The sequence below is a fragment of the Octopus bimaculoides genome, chromosome 4 (genome assembly GCF_001194135.2).
Source record: "Octopus bimaculoides isolate UCB-OBI-ISO-001 chromosome 4, ASM119413v2, whole genome shotgun sequence".
NCBI classification, from domain to species: Eukaryota; Metazoa; Mollusca; class Cephalopoda; order Octopoda; family Octopodidae; genus Octopus; species Octopus bimaculoides.
The window spans coordinates 19,705,237-19,716,098 of record NC_068984.1 but is presented as its reverse complement, the minus strand read 5'-3'; the positions used below and the strand labels follow the sequence as shown (position 1 = coordinate 19,716,098).

The window sequence follows — 10,862 nt, the reverse complement described above, 5'->3', positions numbered from 1 at the left end:
ATATATATATATATAGGCGCAGGTATAGCTGTGTGGTAAGAAGCTTGATTTCCAACCACATGGTTCTGGTGGGTTCAGTCTCACTGTATGGTCACCTTGCGCAAGTATCTTCTACTGTAGCCTTGGGCCAACCAAAGCCTCGTAAGTGGATTTGGTAGATGGAAACTGAAAGAAGCCCGTTGTATATGTATATGTATGTGTTCAAATTCTGCTGAGGTTGACTTTGCATTTCATATTTTTGGCAGTCAATGGAATAAGTACCAGCTGAGCACTGGGGTCGCTGTAATCAATTAGCTCCTTCCCTGAAATTTCAGGCTGTGTACCTTTAGTAGAAAAGATCATCATTATTATTATTATTATAATCTTTATTTGTTATTTTATTTAAAATGGTACAATGTATTTGAAAGAAATTTCGCTGCTATTTCTAGCAGCTCGAATGACCACATATTTTGAGACACGGGTACTGTGGACTTGGCTGGAGTATAATATTTGTTCCTTAGTACTTACCATTGGTGGTGGATTTCTCAGTAGAGTATTTGTTGGCTACAAAGTTATTGTTATTATTTATGTGGGTGTGGGTGTGTATTTTCAGTTTGTTTAGGTTAATCGGAAGTGATTTTAGGATGGTATTATAGGAATGTTCTGCAGTGTTGTGCATGTATCTGTTGGGAGTGTCATGAAACAGAAAAGAAGTCACAATGTGGTTCAGTTGATCTGGTATCTTTATCGGCCAAATCTCTCTCAAATTACTTTCTACTCGTATGCAAATTTTGCATGAATTAGGAAATGGCAGTGAGTGAAATTTTCTAAATAGAATTATGAGCTATCACCATATATTGACTTTACAAAGTAGTCTTATATTAGGGCATATAAGCTCAATTGTTCATTTTTTTTTCACTACAGGGGCTAATGTGTCCTAATATTAGACTATTTTCTATAGTCAATATACAGTGAAGAAGGTTCATAATTCTATTTACTTTCTACTCATCTTAAAAAGAGAGATAAATAAACATGTTGGAAAGCTCAGTTATTATTAGGTTTCATGGATGATCTAGAATGCATCACCACTGCTGTTTTTTATGGGTTAGAGGGGTTTTTGGGTCTCTTCAACATCAGATCCCAACCAAAGTTGGTAACTCCAGGCAGCAACAAACCAAGGATCTATCCTTTATATTCTGAATCATGTAGTAGCTTTCTCTTTGGCTTCAGTGATGGAATGCATGGTTCCAGCATTCATCTTGCACCAGTAACTCCAAGTCTAGTCAGAACTTTATTGAGGGATTGCCCCATGAGCCTCCAGCAGCATACTTCAGCTGGCTAGCAGTAAACTCACTAGCTCCTGGTACTAGCAAGCTTTTTTTCTAAAAGTAATACGTTAGAAAAAACACAACAAAAGATGGTCACAGCTGGAATATTGGGGCAGGAGCGAATGATAAAAAGTGGACAGAAGAAGAAAAACAAGTATATCAACATTGTAGATCAAAAACACCATGCATGAAGAAAATTCAAAAACTATAATAGGATTGTCTGCATAGTCAAGTTGCTTTATTAGATGGGAAGGGACACACACAGAGTACAGTGATACAAATGTTGAATGTTACTCATGATTCATTAGTTTGTTCAGCTTTTACATGTTTAGTGGCTAATTAGAAAAAAAAAATCTATAATTTCTAGCATAGGCACGGGGCCAGAAACTTGTGGGGATGGGTTAGTCAATTATCTCAAATACTGGGGTCGATATAATTGATTTATATCCTTCCCCTTCCAAATTCGGGTCCTTGTGCCTATGTAAGAAATCAATTAAAATAAGCTACTACATTATATGTTTTGTGTGTGTTCATGCATACAACACATCTCTTTAGAATTTTGCTTGTGAGAGTACAAATGTATGTATGCAAGCTGTTAATGATTTTTTTTTTATTCTGATCTATTATTTATTTATTTCATAACCATTTTCTCACATTAATGTAGGTGGGTTGGCTTTCTTACAAAATTAATATTTACATATTGTGGGAGTAACTGGTTTTGTAGTGGGATATATTTTTAACAACTATCCATGAAGCATAATGGAACTTGATAGGTGAACCCTGATAGAGTAGAATTATGATCAAAATCATTCTACCCATGACCATTCCATCTTTTTATATGTTCTAGACTGTATAATCAAGTATGTCCTTTCTGTAGTATGAACCATCTAACTTGATACTCCAACAGTTTCACCAACCTATAACCCATATCCCTGGACTGATATTTTATTTATTGACCATGAAAGGGTCAATCTTGTACAGGATTTGAAGCTCAGTGAAATTGTAGTCATGGCTGATGCTGTCATCACATAAGTGGCATGTAAAAAGCACCTTTCGAATGTTGGGCCTCACAGAGGCAATGATAAGTGACCAAGACCTATGGTGATATGCCGTGCTTGAAAAGACCTGCCAAACCAAATGAAATCATAGTCATGGCCGATGCTGATGTCATGGAACTGGCACCCATATTGGTGGCACATAAATCGTACCCATTACACTTTTGGAGTGGTTGACGTTAGGAAGGGCATCCAGCCATAGAAACCATGCCAAATAGGATTGGAACCTGGTGCAGCCCTCCAGCTTAGAGCATGGATAACGGGCACTAGATAATGTCGATGACGACATGGGCACAACTACAGTTTGGTACCCCCACCCTGCTGAATATGTTACCTCATAACATTCTGAGAACTAAATATTTTCTAATGAAATTTTGTAGAGATATGTGTTTGAGGATGTAGATGACAGATATGTTGAAAACATTAAAGTTTTGAATCATATTTACCCCCTCCTGACTTTGTTTCCTCATAACTCTATAAAATGCATATTTTCAAACGATATTTTGCAGAAATATGTTTTTGCAAGTGTAGACTATGCAACATTGATTCTTCAAACATAAATCTGGAAAAAAAAAGCAACAAATATTAAAATTACAAAACTTGGTAATGGTAAAGTTGGTGAGAGAAGATAAAAGTCCCCACCCCCCCAATTTTTTTTTTCCTTAAATTTTATCAGTTTGGTTATGGTGCAGCTGTGACTGTGTGGCTAAGAAGTTTGCTTTTAAACCATGTGGTCTTGAGTTCAGTCTCACCTCACAGCACCTTGGGCAAATGTCTTCTGCTGTATCCCATCGCTGGACTTAACAAAGCCTTGTGAGTGGATTGGGTAGACAAAAACTGAGAGAAGCTTACTCTGTGTGTGTGTGTGTGTGTGTGTACATTCTTGTCTTGACATTGTGATGATTGTAGATTCGTACCACTGTCATGTAAGCGATGTTGTTTGTTTCCATAGGGAAATATTGCTTTGCTTGGAAATAAGTGAGGGTTAGCAACAGGAAAAGCATCCAGCTGTATAAAATCTGACTCAGTAAATTCCATCTGACCTGTGAAAGCATGGAAAAATGGATGCTAAATGATGATGAAAATTGTAATTTACACTCCTGAAAACATAGCTCTACAAAATGTTATTAAAAAGTATGCATATTTCAGAATGTCATGAGGTAAAAAGTGGTAGTAGTGGTGGTGGTGATGATATGGGGTACCAATCTGTAGTTATACCTCAGAGTGCCATGAACTGATACAAATGCCACAGGACGTTAACTCCAACACTCTGATAACTCTGCCAGTTCACCATTTCAGATAGTGATATTCTATTCTTATGTCAGCCATCATGCATTTTGATAAAGATTTATGACTTCTCTAGCAACTAATATTGGACATTCAGTAAATTGCATCGTTCTGCTGAATTCCAGTGTATTAATTTAGTAAGATTTAGTATTTGTTGAGATGTCAAACGTGCTTTATCTAGCATATAATTAAAATATCTCTGGTTTATTTCTAACACTGCAAGTATGATTTTAGATAGTATGACTGGACATAGTGCAATGTAGCATTGTATACTATATTGTAATGACAAACTCAGGTGGGCTACAACTCATTGCAAAAAGAGTTTTAAAAGGGACAGAAAAAGCAATAAATTGTGTAAAGGAATATAGCAATGAAAGCTAAAAGTTCATGCATAGTACACAGGATAAAACACAAGAAAGACAGAAAAAGTGGAGAGTGACTGTGTGGTAAGAAGCTTGCTTCCCAACCACATGGTTCTGGGTTCAGTCCCACTGTGTAGCACTTTCGGTAAGTGTCTTCTAATATATCTGTGGGCCAACCAAAAGCCTTGTCAGTGGATTTGGTAGATGCAAACTGAAAGAAGCCTGTCATGTATATATATATATATATATATATATATATATATATATATATATATATATATATGTCACCTTTGAAATCCGTGTTGCTTATTTTTTGATTTTTTGATCACCTATCCATTTTGGAATACGATATTCGGGTGCCTACGCATAAGTACCATATTCAACCTTGAATCTATATATATATATGTATGTATATATGTCATTATGTCTGTGTTTGTCCCCCCATCACCACTGTTAGTGTGTTTATGTCCCTGTAACTTAGCACTTCAGCAAAGGAGACCGATAAAATAAGTACTAGGCTTAAAAAAAAGTTCCGGGGTCAATTCATTTGACTAAAATCTTTCAAGGCAGTGCTCTAGTATGGTCGCAGTCAAATGACTGAAGCAAGTGAAAGAGTAAAAGGATGAAAGAACTATTAAGAGAAAAGGGTACATCGGCACCTCAGGATTAGTTTTGGTGAATTTCAGGAATTTTTAAAGGATGTGGTATCTTGACAACTAAACTTGATGTAGGAAATTTATTCCACGTTTTAACAATTCTGAGCACAACAAAATTTTTTGAGTGGTACAGATATTGAATTCAAAAAGTCAACCAAAGTTGTTGGTGGGAAGATGAGCCATATTCTTTTATTCTTTAGTTAGTTTCACTTCTTGTACTGTGTGACCTTGGTGGGCCCACCAATTTCAAGGATTTTAGTCAATTATATCAGCCCCACCCCACAGAACATATTTTAATATGATTCTTCTTTCATCCATTTCTGTTTGTTGATAAGTTAAGTTACCTTCTTAACACAACACTATTTATACTCAATGTTGTTGTGGCAAACACGTGCACACACACACGCACACGCACGCACGCACGCACACACACACACACACACACACACACACACACACACACGCACACACACACGTATGAGTGTGTGTGTTTAAATATTGATGTACATGCATGTACATATCTATCTCTTTCTCTCTCTCTATGTCTGTCTATCTATCTATCTATCTATATATCTATCTATCTATCTATCTCTCTCTCTCTCTCTATATATATATATATATTTTGAGAGAGAGAGAGAAAGTGTGTGTGTGTGTGTATGTATTGTGTCCTTTCACCAGCTTCTATCTACCAAGTTCAATTCTATTGACAAGGTATGATTCACTCCATGGCTATAGTAGAAGGAACTTGTCCAAGAGTGCCAAATAACAGGATGAACCCCCCCCCCCCCTAAAACAAAATAACAATGCAGTGAAGCAAACCTTTTAACTACGCATCCATCACAGCTCACACAGCTCTAGTAATGATGTCTGCATTTATAGTAAAATATTTATTGTGGATATTGTAAATTTTGTGTAGTTTAACAAGGGTTTCTTTTATCAGAGCAGACAGACATTTGTAAAGATATGTTACAGTCAAATGAATGATCTCCTTTATATGGATCTCCTTTATATGTTTCATACTTGTTTTATTAAATCCAAATCTGTTGTAGAAGATTGACAACATAATACTACTGTTCAGTGAAGTAGTATTGCATAGTAAACCATATGGTTTAGTTGTTGCCTGCGTAGGTTTTGAGACTAGTTTGAATTCTCTGTTATACTTCCTACTTATTGTATGTAACACTTCTGCATTCCTTCATTGTGGCTTGTGTTGTCATGAAACACACACACACACACACATATATAGAGAGGAGAGCAGTTAAAAAGCTTTTTCTTTCTCTCTAACTATTTGGGAATATATATATATATAAGTATATCACATTGTATAAATAATACAAGGATATCACATTCCTATTGACAGGTGTCAATAGCACACATGTATATGAAATGATGATATATGTACATTAAAATATATATATATTTGTGTGTGTGTGCATTATATATATATATATATATATATATATGCATAAAAATGTGTGTATATGTATAAAAATGTATATATGTATAAAATGTGTGTGTGTGTATGCATTTTATTTTTATAATTTTGAACTATATATAAAATATAGTTCAAAATTGTACAAAAAACACACACAAACACATATATGTATAATGCATATATATATATATATATGTACATACATCATCATCTGCATGTATGTCATTGACATTTGTCAATAAAAAATATATCCTTGTATGCATCATCATCTGCATGTATGTCATTGACATTTGTCAATAAAAAATATATCCTTGTATGCATATACACGTGTGTGTATACTAACTTAAAAGTTGCACAATAGGGCAGCTTTGAAGCTAGTGTATAGCTTTTAAGCAACTGACCCCGAATAGGAAAATCTACAAACAGACTTGTTTTGGAGAATGTGTTGCAATTGCTTCCTCCAGAGTTATATCCTAATGATGATTGTATTTGTCGCAAAAAATCATGTAAAAAAAATTGCTGTAAACAATCTCAATAATGAAAACATAGGAATCCAAGATTTCAGGATTGCAGATCCAGATTCAGCCCAGAATGTTTTTAATTTATTCATGGAGTTAGCCTTTAGATTATAAAAATTGTTATTGTACAAAAAAATTTGTCGCAAAGAGTCACATAAAGAAAAATCACCAAAAACAATCACAGTAAATGTAAACTTGGGAATCCAAAATTTCACAACTGCGGGTCTGGATTTGGCCGGGAATGTTTTAAATATACTCACGGTGTGTCAGCTTGATTCCAAAATGATATGATATGTTGGGTTATGGCCTCTAAGAGTAAAATTGAAAAAGTGTGACACACTGACATTCACATTTATTATATTATTTTATATAATTATATTATATTAAGGTGGTGAGCTGGCAGAAATTGTTAGCCCACTGTGTGAAATGCTTAACGGTATTTTGTCTACCATTAGGTTTGAGTTCGAATTCTTCTGAGGTCAGCTTTGCCTTTCAGCCTTTTGGTGGTGATAAAGTTAGTACCAGTTACATACTGGGGTCGATGTAATCGACTTAATCCCTTCCTCCAAAATTTTAGGCCTAGTGCTTCCGTTATAAATGGTTACAAAATCTAAGAATGTTCTATACCTTTGATTGCTGTGATGAATGGAACTGTATTACATAAGTCCTTCAACAGAGAGAGCATGTTATAGCTGAAGGAAGTCAAAAGGTCCAAAAGTTCTTACCTTTTAGCCTTTACACATCATTTTGTTTTTGCTTTATGTTTTTTAATTCTACTGGCTGTTACTTGACCATACGTGTGTCCAGAGTATCAAACCTTTTCACTCTTCACAGCAAATAGACTTACTGACTTCTATAGATTATTTTGGAATGTATTGCAGAACATGCTGGTTAACAATGACAGGTAGATTAAAACAACTCATCCGGGTATTAGCGATGAAGACAATCAACAAAAAGAATGTCTTCTAACCGAGATCTCAATTCCAACAAACAATGTATCCCTAAATGATATTGGTGAAATTATTTCAATTAAAGATATGGAAACAGTGATGTCCACAATGAAGGGATTTCAAACATAAAACTATCATCCATAGTAATTGGTAGCCTGAGAAAGATTATAAAAAGATTCAAATGAATACATAACCAGAACTCTGTGACTTACACAACATACAGAGATTAGCACTGTATATAGTACTTTAAATACAATAGAAAAAATACAAAAGGAAAAAAAATAAAGCAGTGGTCACACCCAAAATATTCTGAGCTACACTTTGTTGTATATTATGTGAGAGTATGTAATAAGAATAATGTCACTAGTTATTGGAATAATAATAATAATAATAATAATAATAATAATAATAAAAATAATAATAATAATAATAATAGTGATAATAAATACCCTGATGCAGAACCAGACACTGACTCTCATGGCTTCTGATCTTGACTGTTGGAAGTGTTATCATGTACCTGTTTTACCTGGAAACATGGGTGTTTCGTTCAATATCCTTAAACAACCCTTATTCAGGGAACTGTTGAATGGGATGGGCTACTCGACCCGAAGAAAATTCTAGCTTGGCCCCCACCTGCAAGGTCATGCCCTGTTTATCTTGATATTAGATCACCATATCGTACATATATGGTTGTGATGCGTGTGCCTGGTGTACCCTTATCAGACAGGTAGTCATGATGGGTATACTGGACTTCATATAATTTACCCCAGTGTCACTTTGGTGGCATGCATTGCTCTCTCACTCACTCAATAATAATAATAATAATAATAATAATAATAATAATAATAGTAAAGGCCCTGATGTAGTACCAGACACTGACTCCTGTGGTTTCTAATCTTGACTGATTGGAATTTGAACCTGGAATGTGAAGATGAATGAAATACTGCTAAGCATTTCATCCAAGTGTGCTAACGATTCTGACAGCTTACTACCTTAATAATAATGATAATAATTCTTTCAACTATAGGCACAATGCCTGAAATTTGGGGAGAATGGTCTACTTGATTACATCAACCCCAGTCCTCAACCATTTCTTATTTTATCAACCCCAAAAGGATGAAAAGCAAAGTTGACCATAGCAGAATTTGAACTCAGAACGTGAAGCCAGAAGAAATGCTAATAAGCATTTTGCCCACATGCTAACAATTCTACCAGTGTGCTGCCTTAATAATAATAATAACACTTATTATAATAATAAATGTTTTCTAATCGATGTATCAATACTAACAAATGACAATGTTTCTCTAAAAGAAATGGAGAAACTTTCAAAATACAAAGACCTGGAAATAGAGGTAATTTGAATGTGGAGTCTAAAAACAAAAACAATTCCTATCATAATATGTGCATTAGGTATGATAAAAAAAATATTCAGACAAATACATAATAAAAACACCAGGACTAACAAATATATATACAATGCAGAAAATGGCACTACTAGGCGTGACACATCTTTCAATACAGTAAAAATAAGAGCATCACAACAAACTACAGCACAAAAACCCAAGGCACACAGAGCTGCGCTTGGTAGTGCAGTCAAAGCACATGATCAAAATTAGACTACTGAATAATAATAATAATAATAATAATAATAATAATAATAATAATAATAATAATAATAATAATAATAATAATAATAATAATAACTTACAAATATATATAACATACAGAAAATTGCACTACTGGGCACTGCACACATCCTACGCAAAACACTTTCAATACAGTAACCATAAGAACATCACAGCAAACCACAGCACATACCCAAGGCGCACAGAGCTGCACTCGGTAGTGAAGTGAAAGCACGTTATAAAAATAAAACTACTGAACAATAATAATAATAATAAATGATGATTGATGATGATGATGATTTCAGATTTTGGCCTAAGGCCAGTAATTTTTTGTTGGGTAAGGGTTAGCTGGTTACACCAATACCAATGCTTAACTGGTACTTTATTTTATGAACCCTTAAAGGATCCAAGGCAAAGTTGATGTTGTTGGGATTTGTATCCGGAACATAAAGAACCAGAGAAAATACTGCAAACCATTTATTCTGACAATATAATGACTCTGCCAATCCATACTAACAATCACTACACTAGAGGACAAGGATGATGGTGATGATGATGATGATGATGATGATGATGATGATGAGACAGTGAAGGTGTATGTCCATATATACATATATGGACATCTACTGCTCTATAACATAGAGTGTGCTTCTCTTTCAGATTTATGATTTACTGACAATATATAATATGTATATTACATTCAATGAGGACTGTCAACACCTATCAGAATTAACAACCATCTGAATACTGAACCTAAAACCATAATTTAGGTTTAATAGTCCAGTTATGCAATTATAGATACACTTGCATAAGTTGACAATGAAGCTTCTACATGGTCACCGAAACTTCTATAACTGCCATTGCATGGTTATATACAATACCCTACCAGCTCAAAAAAGATAGGCACATTAAAGTATATAACCCTAGGTCATTGTAATTGTACTGCTGCATCAACCATATTATAGGATGTTGTCATACACTGCAGGTTGCAATGCACTTCCTGGTAATACGGTTCTATATTTCAGAGATGCGGAATTATGTACATTATTTACATTAGACGGATATTTGTCCTTATCTTGTTTGTTGTTAACACAACATTTCAGCTGATATACCCTCCAGCCTTCTTCAGGTGTCTTGGGGAAATTTCGAACCTGGGTTCTCATTCCTAAGGTATTTTTCGATGTTATTATTATTATTGTTATTGTTCAGGTCATTGCTTGGAATCAAACTCAGAATCTTGGGGTTAGTAGCCCGCACTCTCAACCACTACACCATATGTCCGTGGGCATATGTCATAGTGGTTAACAACAAAAAAGATGAGGACAAATATCCGTCAAATGTAAATAATGTAAATAATGCACTTCCTGGTAGTTGTTTTAGATTTGGAACAATGCCACCCTACTGGCTAGGTAACAAAAGTGGACACTGTTAACTAAAAAGTTAACTTCAATAACCTTTAATAAGTTAATTCTTTAAAAATGTAACAGAAATTATCGATAAACTGTTAACATTAATTTTTATTATAGAAAAATACAAAAAATCAGTTTTTGCTCTAAAACCACCTAAAAATACCTTTAAAAAGCACCAAACTATAAAATCAACCATTTTTTGGTCTTTTTAAGGGCCTTAGAACTCCAAAACTATACTTTTTTTTTTTTTGCTTTAGA

General features: G+C 34.5%; 1 protein-coding gene across 10 annotated transcripts in view; it reads left to right on the top strand.

Moving 5' to 3' along the window:
* Positions 1–10,862, top strand: part of LOC106881484 (nesprin-1) — an 811,219-nt gene that overhangs the window by 261,954 nt on the left and 538,403 nt on the right. The window lies entirely within an intron of this gene.